The sequence below is a fragment of the Puntigrus tetrazona genome, chromosome 11 (assembly GCF_018831695.1).
Source record: "Puntigrus tetrazona isolate hp1 chromosome 11, ASM1883169v1, whole genome shotgun sequence".
NCBI lineage: Eukaryota > Metazoa > Chordata > Actinopteri > Cypriniformes > Cyprinidae > Puntigrus > Puntigrus tetrazona.
In genome coordinates, this window is record NC_056709.1 from 744,807 (window position 1) to 762,427 (window position 17,621).

Here is a 17,621-nt window from a genome sequence, read left to right on the forward strand (position 1 = left end):
AACCTGGTCCTGGAGTTCCCCCAACAGTACACATTCAGGATTTCTCTCTCATCTAACCCAACATTTTAGGTCTCAAACTCTGTACTAAAGAGCTAATGGTTTAAATCAGGTGTAGCTTTCTTAGTTATCAAAAATGTAATTGTAAAAGTAATTATTGTTGCATCAGACCAGAACAGTCGTTTTTATTTTATGCTGTGGTCATGTAGAAGTGGTGCTTATTACTGTTGACCTCTCTACTCTGCATTTTGACAATGCCATTTTAGCAACAGATGAATTTAACGGGGGTCAATTTAGTTGTCAGGACAAGCGCAGTCCTCCAACAACTCTCTGGCTGTGCTTCAAAAAGCAATATCTGGGGTTTGACAAGTGACCTGCCCAATCTGCTCAGCCCATTTATGTTTTCTTTAGTCAGGCCTCAGCTGCCACAACATGATGCAAGCTTTTTGTGGTAGAAATGTCTTCATAGGTTTTGGCCTACTTAAGCAGCAATCAAGGATTTTTTGTACACCAGCTTCCATTGTTTGATTCCATTGGGTTGAGTTGTGCTTCAGACATATGTGGTGCAATGAATGATGCCCTAGTGTGCAATTCAGCCACATGGATTCACTGCAGAAACAGGTATACTTTTCTGTCATCTACACAACTATATAGAAAATACAGTCTGTTCTTAGAAACAACAGTACTTTGAAACAAGCAAATTTTATTCAGTCACTGCAAATGACTACTCTGGCAATAGGCCATGTGGCCCATGGGTTAAGTTTCTTGCAGTGTGCAACCAAGTATGGTTTGCCCAATCAAGACTGCTGGAGTACTCAGGAAACCTTGGGCAAATTTTTCAGATCAAGGCCACATGACACAGGTATAGCATAAATCTTCTTTTAGAATGGCAGCATTTCAGGCTCGATATTGCTATTTGACATAGGGGCAACGCTTTTGGCAGCATACTACAGTCACAGACCCCTAACAGAGCTTGTGTTGTTAAAGATGCTCAAGGCTTTATTCAGTCTTATTGACAGTCACCAGGGAAACCAAATCAAGGGGTTCATACAGTTAGGATACTGGTGGAACAAATTATCATTTGCCTGGATTTTGAGAACTCGGAACATGGGGTGTATACTATTGCTGCGTCCGAAATCGCATACTACTTGAGTACAGTAGGTACTACAGAAGAAGAAGAAGAAGAAGAAGATTTTTTTTGTTCCAGGCATAGAACAGATCATTTACTTTCACCAATTGACTGGCGCTGTGAAAAGGCAATTCCCAAATTTTCCAAAATGTGTTCTATTTGATGCTAAGAAATGGCTTCACAAGACATGAAATAAAGGTAGCACGAGTCATTTGGACTAGTTTTTTACTATTTTAATTTATAGTATAATTTATGTAATTCTAAAATTTATTACATTGTGCCTTTGCATCCTTTGAGAACTGAATGCTCCGGTCCTTATTTGCAGAAACTGATTTTACAACATTGTTATTAACCAATCAGGTTTAGGTTTACGATCAGTGTTTGGTGCTTGCACATCAGTGTCATCCATCTATCATTTCTTTTGAATTTAGGCATTATTTAAGAGTAAGGTTAGGTTTACAATAGGTGTAGCGATATGGTCAAGATAACATTTTGTTTAAAAATTTAACTCTTTAAAATGTATGAAACATACTGATGTTTTAACACCGAGCATATTTTTTTAAATAAAATGGTTCAACTGCATTTGCAAAAATTGTATACGTGTTTCTTGGTTTAAAGGTTTCTCCTATGTGCAGGAAGAGCGCTCTCACTACGTTTTAGTGGAAAGTATCAAAATCCACACATCCAGGCTCTAATCATACATAATCGCTAATCAGAGCATTTCCTCCCTTTTTTCCTCCGGAAACATGTGCTTGATTTGGCACTGCGTATTCAGAGCGGCTGGCGTATGCAGAGGCGTATGAAATGATTCTGCTGCATAATGCAAGTGATGAGGCTTTGGCTGCAGAAAGAGCCAGAGAAAGGGAGAATGAGTGAGCTCTAATGGAATGCAAATGAAATCCAGCGGAGATGATAAGCAGGCACAGGGTCAGCAGGACGAGTCTGTCCCAGTGCCTCTTACATCGCTTTAGAGTGTGACTGCCCTTGAGCTCAGCAAAGTTCACGGAGAACAGGGCAATCAGAGAATAGACAGAAAAGGGAAAATGTAAAGAAGTGCTTTTTCAGAATTAAGAGCAATACAAAAAATACATGTTTAACTAAAACCGATATTGATTATGCTGAATGTTTCATCACATAAACGACATATCCGAAGATAATTCAAAGATATTATTTAATAAGATTAGCAAAACGTTAAATGGACAAACACGTCCTAGTATTATTAGATGTATTTTTACCAATTGCACCTAAATAGGGGAGTATACAGACCTTGGATAGGCTCAGGGGCTCTTGTGTTTTATCTGTGATAATGCTGATCTATGTGCACATACGGACAGATGTCTTTAGCCACTGCTTTGCCTCTCAGTGTTTTTCAGCACCTCACGCAATGTCTGGAAAACCATCTTTTGAAAAGTGTGAAACCTGTGTTCCAGTTGTTTTTGTCATTGTGAGAAAAGATCCTGTTCTGCCTGCTCTCAGCAAGACACGAGGGTGACATGAAGAGTCACACGGCTTCAGTCACAAAACAAAAGCAAATCTGTCTTTGCCGCCTTGTTTCTAAGAGCTATGTTTGTGTTAGCCTGTGGTCACCAGAGATTGCATTCAGCGATCAAGTTTTTCACCTCAGACCCATAATAGAATATGTATTACATTTGAAATGTAGTTTGGCTTATGAAATTCTTTTTTGTAATCAGTAACAGGGCCATGTCCAGGACAACATGTCTGTCGTGATCGCTCGATTCTAATTGCTATTATATTCCATAATCCATATTTCGATGTTTTTTTATATCACATATCGCAAAAAATTCTCAGACCTGACCTAAATTCTCAGGAAGGTGAAACGGTTTGTAGTTTGTAAGGATACTGAAGCTGAATTAATTACACGAGTTAACAGTGTTTGATTCATTCATACGCTAATGTCTGCTGGCAAACCGAAGCCTCTGTGCAGGTTTGACAGTAATGTCTCTGCTCACCTCAGAAATGGGGCCAACTCGTTGAGAGAGAAAGAAAAAGAGAGAGAGAAAGACCGAGAGGATGGAGGACTTACGTCAGCAAACTGAGAAAATAAGATTCAGTCTTTTGCTATTATTCCTGTGATTATCATGCGCCCATTATTACTATCTTTCAGAAAGCATGATAATGAAGATGTTGATCGTTACGTTTGCTGACAGTCACGTTGATGATCACAATGGCCACTGATAAACATTCCGAGATTGTTCAGATTTAATTTTCCACTTGGGAACCCAGATTAGCGTTATATTTTAATGACCTCAGCAAAACTAGCCATTTGACATTTCACAGATTTTGTTTTCATTTTTTGCTATTTGAAACGAAGCTGAAGCACATCTCGACGGAGCGTTAGTCTGAATATTGAGGCGTGCGTGTCTCCATCGGTGTCCACGACGGATTTGTGCTCCGAACGCAGCGATTCGATTTCATTCGTTTCTCCGAAGGAAGGCTGTACGCTGCAGAGAGAGCCGTGCGAATCAGCCAGCAGAGAGCAGCAAACACAAGAAATGTTTTTGTTAAAAAGCTATTTTTTGGGGCTACAATCTCTTCAAGCCAGCAGTGGCAACATCAAAGGAATAAACGCAGACTATTTTCTCCAGTGACATCCTAAGTATTTTATTTCACATTAAAGCCTCCCTTAACACCTCTATGTGTCTGAAACTCTGAAATTATTCCTGGATTTCAAAGCCATGCATTTGAAGGACATTACTGTCCGTGCAGTGTTGCTATAGTAACTCCAGGCCATGAGTGTGTCAGGTAATGAATTGCTGATGAACAGCAGAACAGGAAAGCTAACTTGAATTTGGAGAGGGGGCTTACCAAATTTAGGCTCCAGAGCTATTTATACTCTTTCCCAGCCGTGCAACAATTCGCAAGCGTGACTGTTGGGGGGAATTTTGACTTCGAAATTCATTAAAACAGTTGTGTTCTTCACAAGCAAAACGAGAAAAACACCCTAAACGTTTAGTCTGCGTAAACAACGGTTTCGAGAGACTCGAGGTTGGTTGATCGTCCTCACGCGGGTGTCTGTCAGCCCTCGGTTTGCCGTGAATTCACTGCCTCTGGTTTCTATAGTAACTGAACAAAGTGTGGGGGAAAATGGGGAAAAAGACAATTTACCACATAATAGAAAAAAACCCACTGAAACGTTAGATTTAAAACGTGGTCCTGGAGGCACATGAATGACCCATTTCACCAGCGTGAAGGATGAACATTCAAATGCTGCTCGATACGGATAGTTGTTTATTTATTGTGTCGCATCGAGCGCTCCGTTCCATTGACAGCCGATCCTCACGAGTTATTACACGATCAGGTGAACTATGGATCCGTGGGTCAGAAGAGTAACGGGAGGGAGACGTATTGAAGCAGCAAGGTCATCTGGCGTCTTGTTGCCCGCAGTGCTTCTGAAGAGGCGGGTGAAATGTCCACAGGCCCCTAACCTCCCTCCGCCTCCTGAGAGAAGGGTCAAAGGCAGAGGGGCCCGAGGGACGCTGCAGCTCTCCTTAGAAATCTGGCCGTTCCTATTGAAGGTCTATTTTTAAGTGAATGAAAGCAAAAGACTTCAAAGGACCGCACAAAGAGATGGCTTTTGTTAGACAAAATTAAGAACCAGAAGCATTCTGAAGTACAGTGAGGAGCATCAGTAAAACGACATCTTATAGCGGCTGCGGAAATTCAGCTCCCTCCATGGGTTAGTCAGTTTCAGCGTATGCCAAAGAACCGAAATTTAAAAACGGCAGTGAACTACGTAAATCACCACACGTCATTCTGGATATTTCAAGTACATCGTACCTGCTCTAACGTCAGCTTAGATTTTGGTAACTCTTTACAACAACACTTTATTTAGGGTCTCTTATCTAGTTGTTCAATAGTTTGCACATTATTAATTTTTTTCCCATTTATTTATGCCATGTGACCTTTTTTTTTTAGTATCATCCACTTCGCAATATAGTTTTATTATTAAACACTGGCTAAGAATGAACACAATTTCTACAGCATTTATTAATCTTAGTTAGTATTAATATAAAACATTTACTAATACATTTTTTAAATCTAAAGTTGTATCTGTGCACATTAATTCGCTGTGAACTAACATGAACACACATATTTTGCTTAATGTTATTAGACGTTACAAACTTATCACTATAACAACAATTATGCATAATATCACGTAAGTAGCACTAAGACCATCCCTAAACCTTAACCCTATAGTAAGTACAAGTACCCTTGCTAACTATTAATAAGCAGTAATTAATACTAGTAGTTGGTGAATTGTTAGTTAATAGTGAGAACTTGACCGTGAACTAGTGTGACCAAATAATTAAAATAACATTAAAAATGTTCTGAAAATGCTGTAAAATACATGACTCATTGGTGATTCGCGTAAGGTAATGCAATAAATCAGTTTAATAAATTGTTATTGAAATCACGGAAGAAAAAGTTCAATTAATCATCATGCAGGAGACAAACAGGTTACTCTGGGATAGTTTCCCATAATACTTTTATGATATAACGTCAGCCACTGATGGATAAGAAAAAACAGAAAATAAAAACCTTGTCGTCACCATCATCATCTATTTGATGTTTTTTCACGCTCCTAAACAATCCATAACCTGATGGCAGGATTTATTATTGATCGTAGATATGGATATTACTCTCATTTAAGACTTGATCCATTAATAGCCCTTTAAAAGATTTTTCTTAGGCTGCATGGGGGAGCATATTGATTTTTCTTCCGTTAAAATTGATTCACCTTCAGGTAATAAACGGTTTATCAGCGGTTGAGGACGGAAGGATACTTGAAAACAAAGAACAAAGGAATCCAATTTAGACAGGTTCTGCTGTGGGGAATGAAGTCTTATTGTGCTGATTTCAAGCAAATCCTCTCTGTTTCTGCTCTCAGGATCTTATCATGCTAATAATGACACAGCTCGGGTCACACACTCTGACAGAGAGACGTTCAGATTGGTGTATTTGTTGAGGAGGGCTGAAACACACACACACACACACACGCACACACGCACGCATCACAAATGTCAGTCCTTATCACCTTTTTAGTTTACTGTATGTGTTCGTGTGTGTTTGCGTGCTGAATGTACCTCTGCTCCGCTGAAGTAATGGGCTTTGGCAGCTGTGTAATTCTTTTTGATTTACTCCTGACCTATGACGAGTTCTGCTGCACATCCAATCTGGAAAAAATGAACGTGGACCTCTGTCTGCAGTGTCACATTTTCCGTCCGATAGACACATCAGCGGCCGCCCCCTATGATAATGCCGTCCTCTCCGTGTCTCCGTGGGCCACGCTGTCATAAGTGATAAGGGCTGAGGGGAGATACGCACACTAGACACGTGCCTTCAGACGCAAAGCAGGGAATTATGCACTAATGATTAGCGGGATTTGCTACATAAGCCCGAATAGCTCCACTAAAATGGAACGAGGAAGTTCATTCTCTGTTGAGAACGGTGAAGTCGTTTTCTCGATGTACGACTTGCGTTCAGAAAACACGCACATCTTTGTGATCTACTACCCATACGATTAACCAGATACGCATTTAAATGTTTCATGGTTTCGTGCAAAAATGCAAACCAAAAATATTTGTTTGGTTCTTCGCATCTGCCTCAACCTTGACATTTACGCTTTTAAAAATAATGTTTTTATCTTTCTGCCAACGCACCGTGTTATATAAAGGGGGTTATGTATTTTCCCTTTCTTGTTTTCTCCCCCCGATCTTTATTCACCGTGCCGTGCAAACCACGTTAGCATATGTGAGCCTGGAGCACAGGGAGATTTGCAGCAAAGGCCAAAATGCATTGTATGGCTCAAATGTATTGTTTTTTTCTTTTATGCCAAAAATCGTTAGGATATTGATTAAAAATCATTTTCCATAAACATGTTTTGCAAGTTTTCTATCATAAATATATGAAAACATCGTTTCTCATTAGTAATGTGCATCACAAAGAACTTAATTTGGACAGATTTTATAAATATTTTTATGTTTTTGCACCCCCAGATTGCAGATTTCAAATAATTGTATCTCAGCCAAATATTGTAATTAGTCAATTGATGCATGGATCTCGATCTCCAGGTTTTGTGTGTTATAGCCCATTTTTGTTGACCACTAATCCTAAATTGTGAAGAACGAGTATAAGCTGTGCCGCTTGCTTCCTCTGAAGTGGGTTGTGTTGACAGTGCTCTAAATGATGACCTGCATTCGAGCATATATCCAGCTGCCTTACTATTCCAGGGATGAGACTCTTGTGAACTCGACTGCTTTCCGTTTCATTCACAAACGCAGATGCAAAAGCCATCATACAGTCGTCATTGTGTTTTGACACGTGACAGCGCTTCTGCTCCCACATCAAGTGCATCCTGTGCACAAATCTCTTTTATGATGAAACAATACAGGGGTCGGCCGTGTTAAAGTCTTCATGTTTAAGCACCCTTCTGTGTCTCATCCATAAAGGTGTCACGGAAATGGTGGCACCTTTGTTGTGGAAAAGCAATAGCTGGCTGCCTCAAAATATGGATTTCTGGTCTCTTGTCTTTTATCTCACTCCGTTTCACAGCAAAATCCATCAAACGGTGATGAACACACAACACTGAGTGCTCTGGTGACAGGCATGCTTTCAGAGGCACTGAGGGGTATAGAGATTTGCACAGAGACGTTTGCAGTCCTGTATGCTTTTATTGAAACCACGGCAGCTGTCGGGTGGAAATATCTACAACAAATATGAGACTACATGTCTTATCCACCACTTAATGCATCATGACAGTCTTGCTTTTTAAACAATAACATGAGAAACGAATTAGTGTTTTTTAGTGTGGCGTTACATGATTGCTAAGATGTTCTGCTGGTTGTAGCATGTTACTATGCTCTTGTCAGTCATGTATACGGCAGACAGTTCAGCAGGAGTTAAACAACAAAGGTAACGCCTGGAAAATTATGCACGAGGATGATTTTATTGTTAAAAGTACCTACTATTAAACAATGAAATCTGTCAAATCAAGAAAGGTCTGCAACACCAAATACACAGTAAAATGTATTTTGTAAAGATTGCATCAATATAAGTTCAAGACACGTCCATTATAATCTTTCACATGCCAATTACATGCTTAAATAAACCTTTATAACATGATAGTTAAATCACATTTGATTTGCATTGCTTCCTATTCTGAACTTTGACTTTTTTTTTTACATCGATTCAACGATATAAAGCTGTTAGCTTTCCAATGTAGTCTTTCCAGGAACGCTAATGGGTTAATTCTTCATGGGATAGGTTTGTTACCATTTTTGGGTTGTGACTTATATGATGATACTCTATTGTATCTATATATCTATATATATATGACGCCTGGCTCCCGTTAACACATCAAACGTATCGATTCTTTACATGCAGTGTTTGTTATATTGTGAACGTTTGCTGATCTACCGGCCCCCTCGTCTCATCCCTTAAGGCAAGTCTATTTAGTATTAAACTGGCCTGTATTTGTTTATCCAAATCCTCATGGTATACGTTGTGTGTATATTCTAATCTCCAAGTGCCTCGTTCCCCGGCTGACAACCTCTCCTACTCAAGTGTGAAATGTTATTAATCTCTTGCAGATTCCATCCCACTAGACTAAGAGGATAATGTAACAAACGCAACCCCACCACAGTTAAAAGCTCCCTGAAAGTGTCTCAGAAAAGCCTGTGGCATGTTATTAAGTTTGGCAAGAGGGCTGTTTGATTAACTTTGGATTATTTGAAGGTGCATGGGAGCTGTCTCTTGTATGAACGAACACCAATTCACTCCAGTGTAAATCACATATTTGGTCTCCATACCTGTGCTTCAACAGTCCATAAAGCAAGAATGTCCATCATATCCCAACCCGGTCAATGTGTGTTTTTGCAAAGCATTGTCAAGAGTCTTGTTCCTCTATATGCCCCCTATATACAATCCGTGCAGAGCATATAGAGGAACAAGACTCTTGACAATGCTTTGGTTCTCGAGACTTTAGATGCAACGAATTGTATTTCCGCGTAAACACATGCCTGGTTTCCATCTGAAATTACAACTCTTCAAAAGAGTAAAAGCCAAACAATGTGAACATTGCAAGCCAGCTGAGCGCACCCGAAGCGAAGACAATGGTTCGGTTCAAATGCATCTTGGCAGATGATTTAATCGAAAAAGCCTGCTTCTCGTGAATCATGTTGGTCGGTCAGCCTTGTGTAACGAGCGGGACTGGGGGAGGGCAGATGATATGGCAGACAGACTGTGGCTGGAAGCAGGGGGTGTGTGGTGAGGCGAGGTACACTCGACAGGACAGTCCAAAGACTAAGCCTTCAGGAATTGAAGTTTACCATAGCGCTCGTCACAACGCATATTATTTGAAAGCAGCTTTACAGTGGATGACTGTAACGACTACGGCCCTTGTCTAGCTGCCTGGCCGTCCTACTGACTACTGTATATTCAGTATTCCCTTTCAAGGCGGCATCATAACCCATTTGGTACCTCGTAAGTGACAACAAATGTCAAAACAGCACGCAAGAGATTCAGCTTAGCGTGTAAAATACACAGTGCACAACGTCTTCGCAAATATAAATAGACTTAGCTATTTCATATAGGTATTGAATGGAAATTGCATTCATTAATTATGAATTTTCCTCAAGCTCGTTCTGGCATTGCCTCATTCATAAAAGAAAACAGGCAATGCAACTCTATAGGTCAACCCTACTTTTTGGACGAGCCTTGATATTAGGATCATGACCATGATACCTGCAATGCGTTGCAAAATGCTTTACGGATTAGTTGACCCGAAAAAAGAAAAATTAACTCTAAGATGTAGATGTGTTTGGAGATTTGGATGAATTTAGCATTATATCGTTGTCTGATATACAAATCCATCATAAAGAGTTGGATGTGTTCCTAGCTCATATGTTGGTGATTTTAGGAAGATTTTAATTTAAAACATGTAGTCCTGACCGTATGTCTACACCTTAAGCTAATGATAGATTAATGTAGTAACTTTAAATTTGGATAAAATCTGAAATTTATATATATGTTGAAGACACAAGAAAAACCTACAAATCAACCACCAATTACAAAACTGTTTATTAAATAAACAAACAAATAAACATATATTCAATTTTAAAATAATTAAAAAACATTTAGAATACTTCTGAACAAACAGCCTTTTAGATTTTTGGTAAAGCACCTGAGGAAATTTTATCAACAAATTAAGACATGATGTGAGAACGAAAACGTCCTGTTAGTAAGAGTGACCCATTTAACAACAGAACCAAACCAGAGAAATGAAACAAAAGACTTTTCTAAAGCAGAATGCTCCATTTCCAGAATAGAATGCTTCTGTAACAGACTGCTCCGCTTGCTTCGAAACAAAAGTCAAATGTAAGCCATGTTCAATCAAACATGCAACTGAAAAGAACATGAGTCAGATGCCCTAAAACAAGCACGCTACCGCACACATCCTCTGGTCCTGGAGCCCAGGCTGATGACAGCTTCAGTAATGAAATGACCCCGGTGAGGATCTTCTATGCATCCGGGGCAGCTCAAGAGGACAGCCTCCAAGGGTTTTTCCTCAGGATCAGTGAAGCCACCTCTCCATGCGACCCACGAAGAACCACCGTCAGCCCCAGATCTCTGCTGCACCGGACGAGGAAGAGGTTAAGATGGGTTTGAAGATGCCTACATGGGTAAATTAGTCCTGAGCTGAATGGAGCAAGAGAGTGCATGACTTCCCGGTAATGTTGTGTGGTTGGCGAGGTGGGGGTCCTGCATTGATTATTGAGACAGATTTGATTTGACATCGCTGTCAGGTTTCTGATCTCACTGTAATTCAGGATGTCATCTGCAGATAAATGAGAGCGCTGGCTGAGACGTAACAGAGGCAGAGCAGCTGCCGCAGACGCCGTGGATCCATTCCACCATCCCCGAGGACGTCCACCGCCGAGGTCCTAGACAAGAATGTCTTTCTGAAGGACGTTTATTTTGTCCCCAGATCGGAGGCAACGGTGTAAGATGACCCTTCCGTTTCAAAACCATGAACTGATGAAAATCACGTCATGTTTTCATGTATAATCATTCGCGTGATTAGAAATAATCCAATGCGTATTTGCCTGAATAGAACAGGGTTGTGCGTCGATCAGAATTTCATTTGGAATGACTTGCATATTCAGCTTGAATTAGATTCTGAATTTGAAGTTAATTATAATTAAATTGTAATGAAACAATTATTTCGAAGTATTTCGAAGAAGCATTAGATGGTGTTAATAATAATCAGAGGGCCGTGGTGGAAAATCACATCATTTCTGTGTTGTGTGTATTCTGTGTTTTAAGTATTCCTAGATGTATCACTGTAATAATAATTAAATCTGTAACCGTTCTGACATGCTCTAGGATTAGGATTATTCTTAGTATTTCTACCTCTACGTGGCATCATTAAAACACATATATTTGGCCTGGTTTGCAAAATGAAACGTCCTGTAGTATTTTTAATTCTATCACATATGTTATCTCCTGATATCAAAGGGATTTGATTTGCTTCGGAGGCACAGCCGTGATTCATTTTGTACGGTTAGCTCCGCTGACACAACTTACTCTATTACGAGAAACAATTTACAGCAAAAGTGCCATTTGCGTGATTTTCCCTCCAAACTCCCAAAACAGAGGCATTTTCCACTCTAGTTATCAGACGCTGATTGATGACGATAATTAATCCTTTCAATGGAAAAGAGTGTACCGCACAGCGGCGTGATGCATTTACTGACCCTGCTTCATCATTCCCCCATAATTCACTCCTTCCCCGATGCTCACATCGCTATTTCTCTTTGTTAACATCTAAATATCAGGACACGCACTTGATAAAGCTATTTAAGCTATGCCACTTTGCCAAAAGCGAAAGGAGGAGGAGGCAGAGGAATGGAGAAGGGGAGGACACAGAGAGCTGGAAGTGCTGGCGGCCGCAGTCATCACATGTCTCCGTCAGGGAAAGGTTACCATGATGGGTTGTGACAATCTCTCCTGGCAGGCTTGCAAATAGCTCCCTTACAACCAGGAAACTAAATAGGACAAAAAGATAGATTCAGAGTGTTGGGATTTTAATAGGAAGAATCCACCTGGGCCTTTTTATGATGATGAAAATGAACGTTACGATCGTTTTAGATAACTGTTTGAGTGCACACGGAGGGAACCACTGGTTTGTTGTGCTTTCTAAGGGAAGCACCTGTTAACACTTTCAACAGATAGACGGTAAAACAGGTGAAAAACGGCCACCCACTACACCACTACACCACTTTCTTACCAAACATCGGAGCAGTGGAGAACAATGACATGGAAAACCATCACGGGATCTTTCTACAGTTTCAGTGTTATATCGTAGAACGCGAAGCAGACGTCGCAGACATTTCTAATGTGTACAAAAGAGTCTGTCGTAGCACAGAAACAAACAAAACCAATAATAGAAACTATTTCCAAATGCCATTAAATGGGAACAGCAGAATAATAATGAAATGAGTTTTAGTGGCCCGAGGGCTGAATGCGGTGATAGATCAGGAGAAAACAGGACGGGAGGAAGCAGAAGGATGTAGTGAGGGCAGGGCAGAGAATTAGAGTTATTTCTCTACCAATTTCCAGTGACTAACTGTCCCTAGCAATAATTCTGATGAAAAATTAAAAATGTGTATCCGGCTAGCTGTGATTGACGGTGGTGATGGTGAAGGTTTTTTTTTTTTCATATTTATGTGGATCTACATTTATTATTATTATTATCATCTATTTATTATTATTTTACATTAAGGTTTAATGTTGTTTACCTATTTAAACTTTGCAAGTTATTAAATATTTTATATAGAATTGTGTATTTTGGATTTAAATTAATTGCCGCTAAGGTTGTTTTTTTAACTAGGCTAATTAAAAGTGAAGGAAAGTGAGAAAAGGAGGGAAAACTCAAAGGAACCAAAAGCAAACAACTGCTTGTTGTCGAACTGATGCAAATTTAAAAGAGAAAGTAAAACACACGTGGCGCTCATTTGTATTATTAGAAAATTCATTAAATTGAGCTGTTACGTAATGGTAGATGATCATGTTGGAGACATTGTGTTTATAAGAAATAGGTTGATTAATCATTGTAGGCCACAGCCTAATTATCAGTTAGTTTGAAACTATCTTCAAATGCTTTGTACAGAAATGGATAAGAAACACAGAAGAAATCAGAAGAAACGTTAGCATGTTACACCAGTACAAATACTTACAGCACTTCAAAAATGCACATCAAATTTAATTTTCTTAGCTCAAAATGTTTTGACACCTCCTATAGACAGATTTTGATACAACATATGCCTTTCACAATTAAATGTCAGGTTTTGACATTTAACTGAGCAGATTTGCTGTGGGTCAAATAGTTAAAATGGCTGCCACTGGACCATTTCATTGTCTTCTATCAGCTTATATATTATAAATCAAAATTCTGATATAATGTTTGCTATAATACAGCATGCTATTTTTATGGCGATGTTAAAGGCATTATGTGGATTCTGCAGATTTCTGGCATCACCTGGTTTCAGAAAAAGTAGTGTTTTTGTTGTTGCTCCGAGGCTCTTTCTCGTTGCTTTTGCTGACCATACAAGACTACAGCTTGGAAAAAATGTCATGGTCTTAGTACTTGCTAAATGTTTGAGAACCATAACACAGCAGCTATTTAAAATAAAACCGTTTCCTCACTGTTTAGCATCTACGTGAAGGCGAGACATTCTGTATCAGTGTACCTTCTTTAATCCTTTACACCCCAAATGACTTTTTTCCTCCTCTGGGTTAAGTGTAAATGTATTCCAAATGCATTAGATATCACTCCTTAGAGAGTTCGTTTCCCATGGCTTCTAGAAAAAGTGGTATACAGCAAATAAAATCTATCGATCTTGAGTTAGTGTCACTGGTGACAGCAACCACAACATGCACTTCGCTATACTGTGCATTGTGACAGCTGAAGGATGGTGATGATAGCGTTTTTCTGTGTTCTACAACCATACTAATTACTGCAGCTGCTCGCACTAGATCCTGCAAGGCTAGATTGTTACACTGGGATCTTCAATTGCCTCTGCCATGGCTTATCAATCAATGACAAAGACCTGTAATTGACCTGGCGGAAATCGCAGGAGTCAATTGTTATAATTTTGAAGCGTTGCATTTTAAAATAAAATTCAGATATTATACAGTGACAGAATTTTTTTCTCTTCGCATTTTCTGTTTGCAACTATAAAACATGCAATCTGTAAATGCATGTGTTTTTTCCTCGGTTAACTTGCTAGTTGCTTAAAAACTGAATGCACCGAGTCATGATTCTTGCACTGTCATTTGTGGCGTCATACCAATCACTGAGCAATGGAGCAATCCATCCAGTCCGTTTCCATAGTGATGAATAGGCTGGAAGCGGGATGAGTGGAAGAGAGTGAAGAGCAGATTGCCGACACCTGTGCTTGAAAAAGGAACTTAATTGCAGTACAGCATATGACACTCTGGCATGAGACTAATCAATACTAGTCTTAAAATCTTTGAAAAATACAATGGGTTTTAAAAGACTTTGGAATCCGCTTAGCATTGTTAGCAACTGTACAATTGCTGAAAAAAAAAAAACTAACTATGTAAAAGGGGTCATATGATGTTGCTAAAAGAACATTATTTTATTTAAATGCGATGTGTTTATGCGGTCTAAATTTCTAAAAGGAAAAGGGTCAATTTGTACAAAGCTCTGATTGGCTGGCCATCAAGTGCGTTGTGATTGGCTGAATACCGCAATGGAAATTTTGATGGAAATGTTACACCCCTTACCATAACATGATGGCATGTCCAGGCACTATGGCCAAAAAATTAAATAAAAAAAGAATGAAAGCTATTACAAATGAGGCCTTTGTTGCATCCAGTGTAGACATAATTACTGATTATAATGACTTAGTCCTGTCTTTTAATGTGTCGCGTTGTATTGCACCTCTGCATTCATGATCTGAGAAACGACAAACAACACTTGTGTTTGAATAGTAAGCAGCAGGTTCTTTTAATACGAAAACAATTGTTAAAGGTTGTGAGTCAGAAGCACCAGACTGTCCTTGCAGAATTAGAATTGCACTTTATTGTCTCTGTGCACAGCCAGCATATACTGTTCCGTCAGGTTCAGGAATCACAAAGAAAAACAGTGTGTGATTGCTTTCAGATGAGTAATTAGTTACAGATGTGTGCAATCAGTGCAATGGATGATGGGAAATGCAGTCCAGGGTGATGTGTAACAGTCTGTGTAGTGTGAGAGTCAATTTGGATGACATCATGTGGAGTAATGACATCAAATGGAAGTTAATAAATCAAATTCATGACATCTAGTCATTCCAGTTTTAGATTTGGTTTTCAGTGTCACACTGGTGCCCACAGTATTTCCATTTAAGTGTATAAATTTAATAGATGAATCACGCATACAGAAGTCTAGTGCACTCTATTAGAGATGAACTGAACAGTGATGGTTGGCTTGACTTCAGTCACTGCACTCTCTTCATGCATGTCTTTAGATCATTGGGATCACTCTCTGTGGAAGCAGGGTTAGATTGAATCATTACATGGCCAATTAACCAGACCTGAAATGGATATACCTGAAAACATCCAACACCTACCCAGGACCCTACACATAAAAAATGGCATGAAAATCAACGGCAGGAACTAGTGTTGAGTACATACAGAGTAATATCCTGTGATGTTTTTCTCATTATTTTTATGTACATCATTTAAAGGGCTATAAAGGCATTGTTCATGTAACTCATTGTCCTTTAAAATGGGCTTTGAAAGAGCAATTAAGGAGTGGAAAGGGTCAGATGAGGACAGACTCTCCAACAAGAGGACAAAAGGGGCATATAAAGAAGAAGACTCTCTTTTGTGTGAGAATTTATGATGGTAAACAGAGACACACGAAAAGAACGAAAAAGCCTTCGACTAACATCAAGTACTGACCTTAAAGGCACAATGTCACATCTCAGTTAAACACAGCGGGGATCTGCAAACTGTAGAATTTAAATAGCTGCATTTCTCAGTGCCACTTTATACGTGTTGGCCTTAACTACTATGTACTTGCATCAGAAAATAAGTATGATGTACTTATTGTGGTCATATTGTGTTGTAAAACAGTTTTGGGTTAAAGTGTAGGGGATAGATCAACAGCAATTACTGTATATATGTAATTACAGAAATTATATGTAAAAAAAACACTTTACAAGATAAGTTTGCTCTTGGCATGTAGAGTAGATTTAGGAACATTTCATCCCAAATTTTTATCAGAGAATAAAAGTGGTCTCAGCACTGAGCCTTGGGGAATGCATTCTTGCTTAACTTGCAACAAACCCTAATTAAACTAATCAAAAGTGGAATTGCCAAAATAAGTCAGGCAACATTTAGCATTTATTGAAAATGTAATAAAACATAACCTCTTGTTGTGGCACTCAGGCACATTTAATAAAGAATATGTTCATTTGCTATTGATTTGATAATATGTCACTGGCAGTCTTCTTTTATTCGGTTATTCAAGGGAACCAAGCACTTAGTAGACCTCACAGGTTTTGTATAGGTTAAAGAGTGCCTAAAGTCTGTGCTGTTCTCTGGAGTTCTGCCAGAGAGATGCCTCTGGCTGCTAGTCAGTCGCCGGAGCTGATGATAATGTTGATGGTCAATGGGTGGTGTAGCTGCAAAAAAAAAAGAAGCTTCCTCACAGAGGCAGTGACCTAAAATGATTGCACAAGGATTTTGTGGACACCTCTAGCCGAGGGAGCAGAGCTCTTACTGCTGAACCAGCTAAAGGACCTACTTTTACAGTATACTGTAAAATATGAAAATTTCTACCTGACCTCAAAGATTATTAACCACTTCGATGGTCCCACGTTTTGTTGATTACATTGTATTTAATGATATTTCAAAAGAATCATTATTGAATTAATTAATGTATATTTGTCATTGTATGTATGTTTGATCCTCAGCTTCATGTATGAACAAAGTTAGGAGAAAAGTAAACACGTTGAGTGTACTGGATTCTTCAAGCCCACATAACAAACGTTAACATAGTGTTTCACAGAAACGTTTTCAAGTTGGTGCCAAAGGAATTGTATATAAACATCTTAAGATCTCTTATGGTATTGCATAATAAAATGAATGCATATCTTCAAGACAAACAGAAAAAAGACATGTCAAGGCACTATTGAAGAAAGAGTGAGAATTTCAAAGGCTTATCTGAATGTGTATTAACCTCTGAGCTTTAATCTAGGCATTTAGTGGGATTCTATAAAACCTAATGAACCTATTTGAACAGCTGCAGTGGAGGCCATCCACGGGAGGCCACAGATATGGCATACTCTGAAGATGAGTGGTCTGTTACCTAGCAACCCATTCACAAATATTTCAAATGTAGCATCTACTTTTCTGTGGCTGTTTTGTTAGCTAGTGTTTACTCGTTTGCATTAGTAAATAA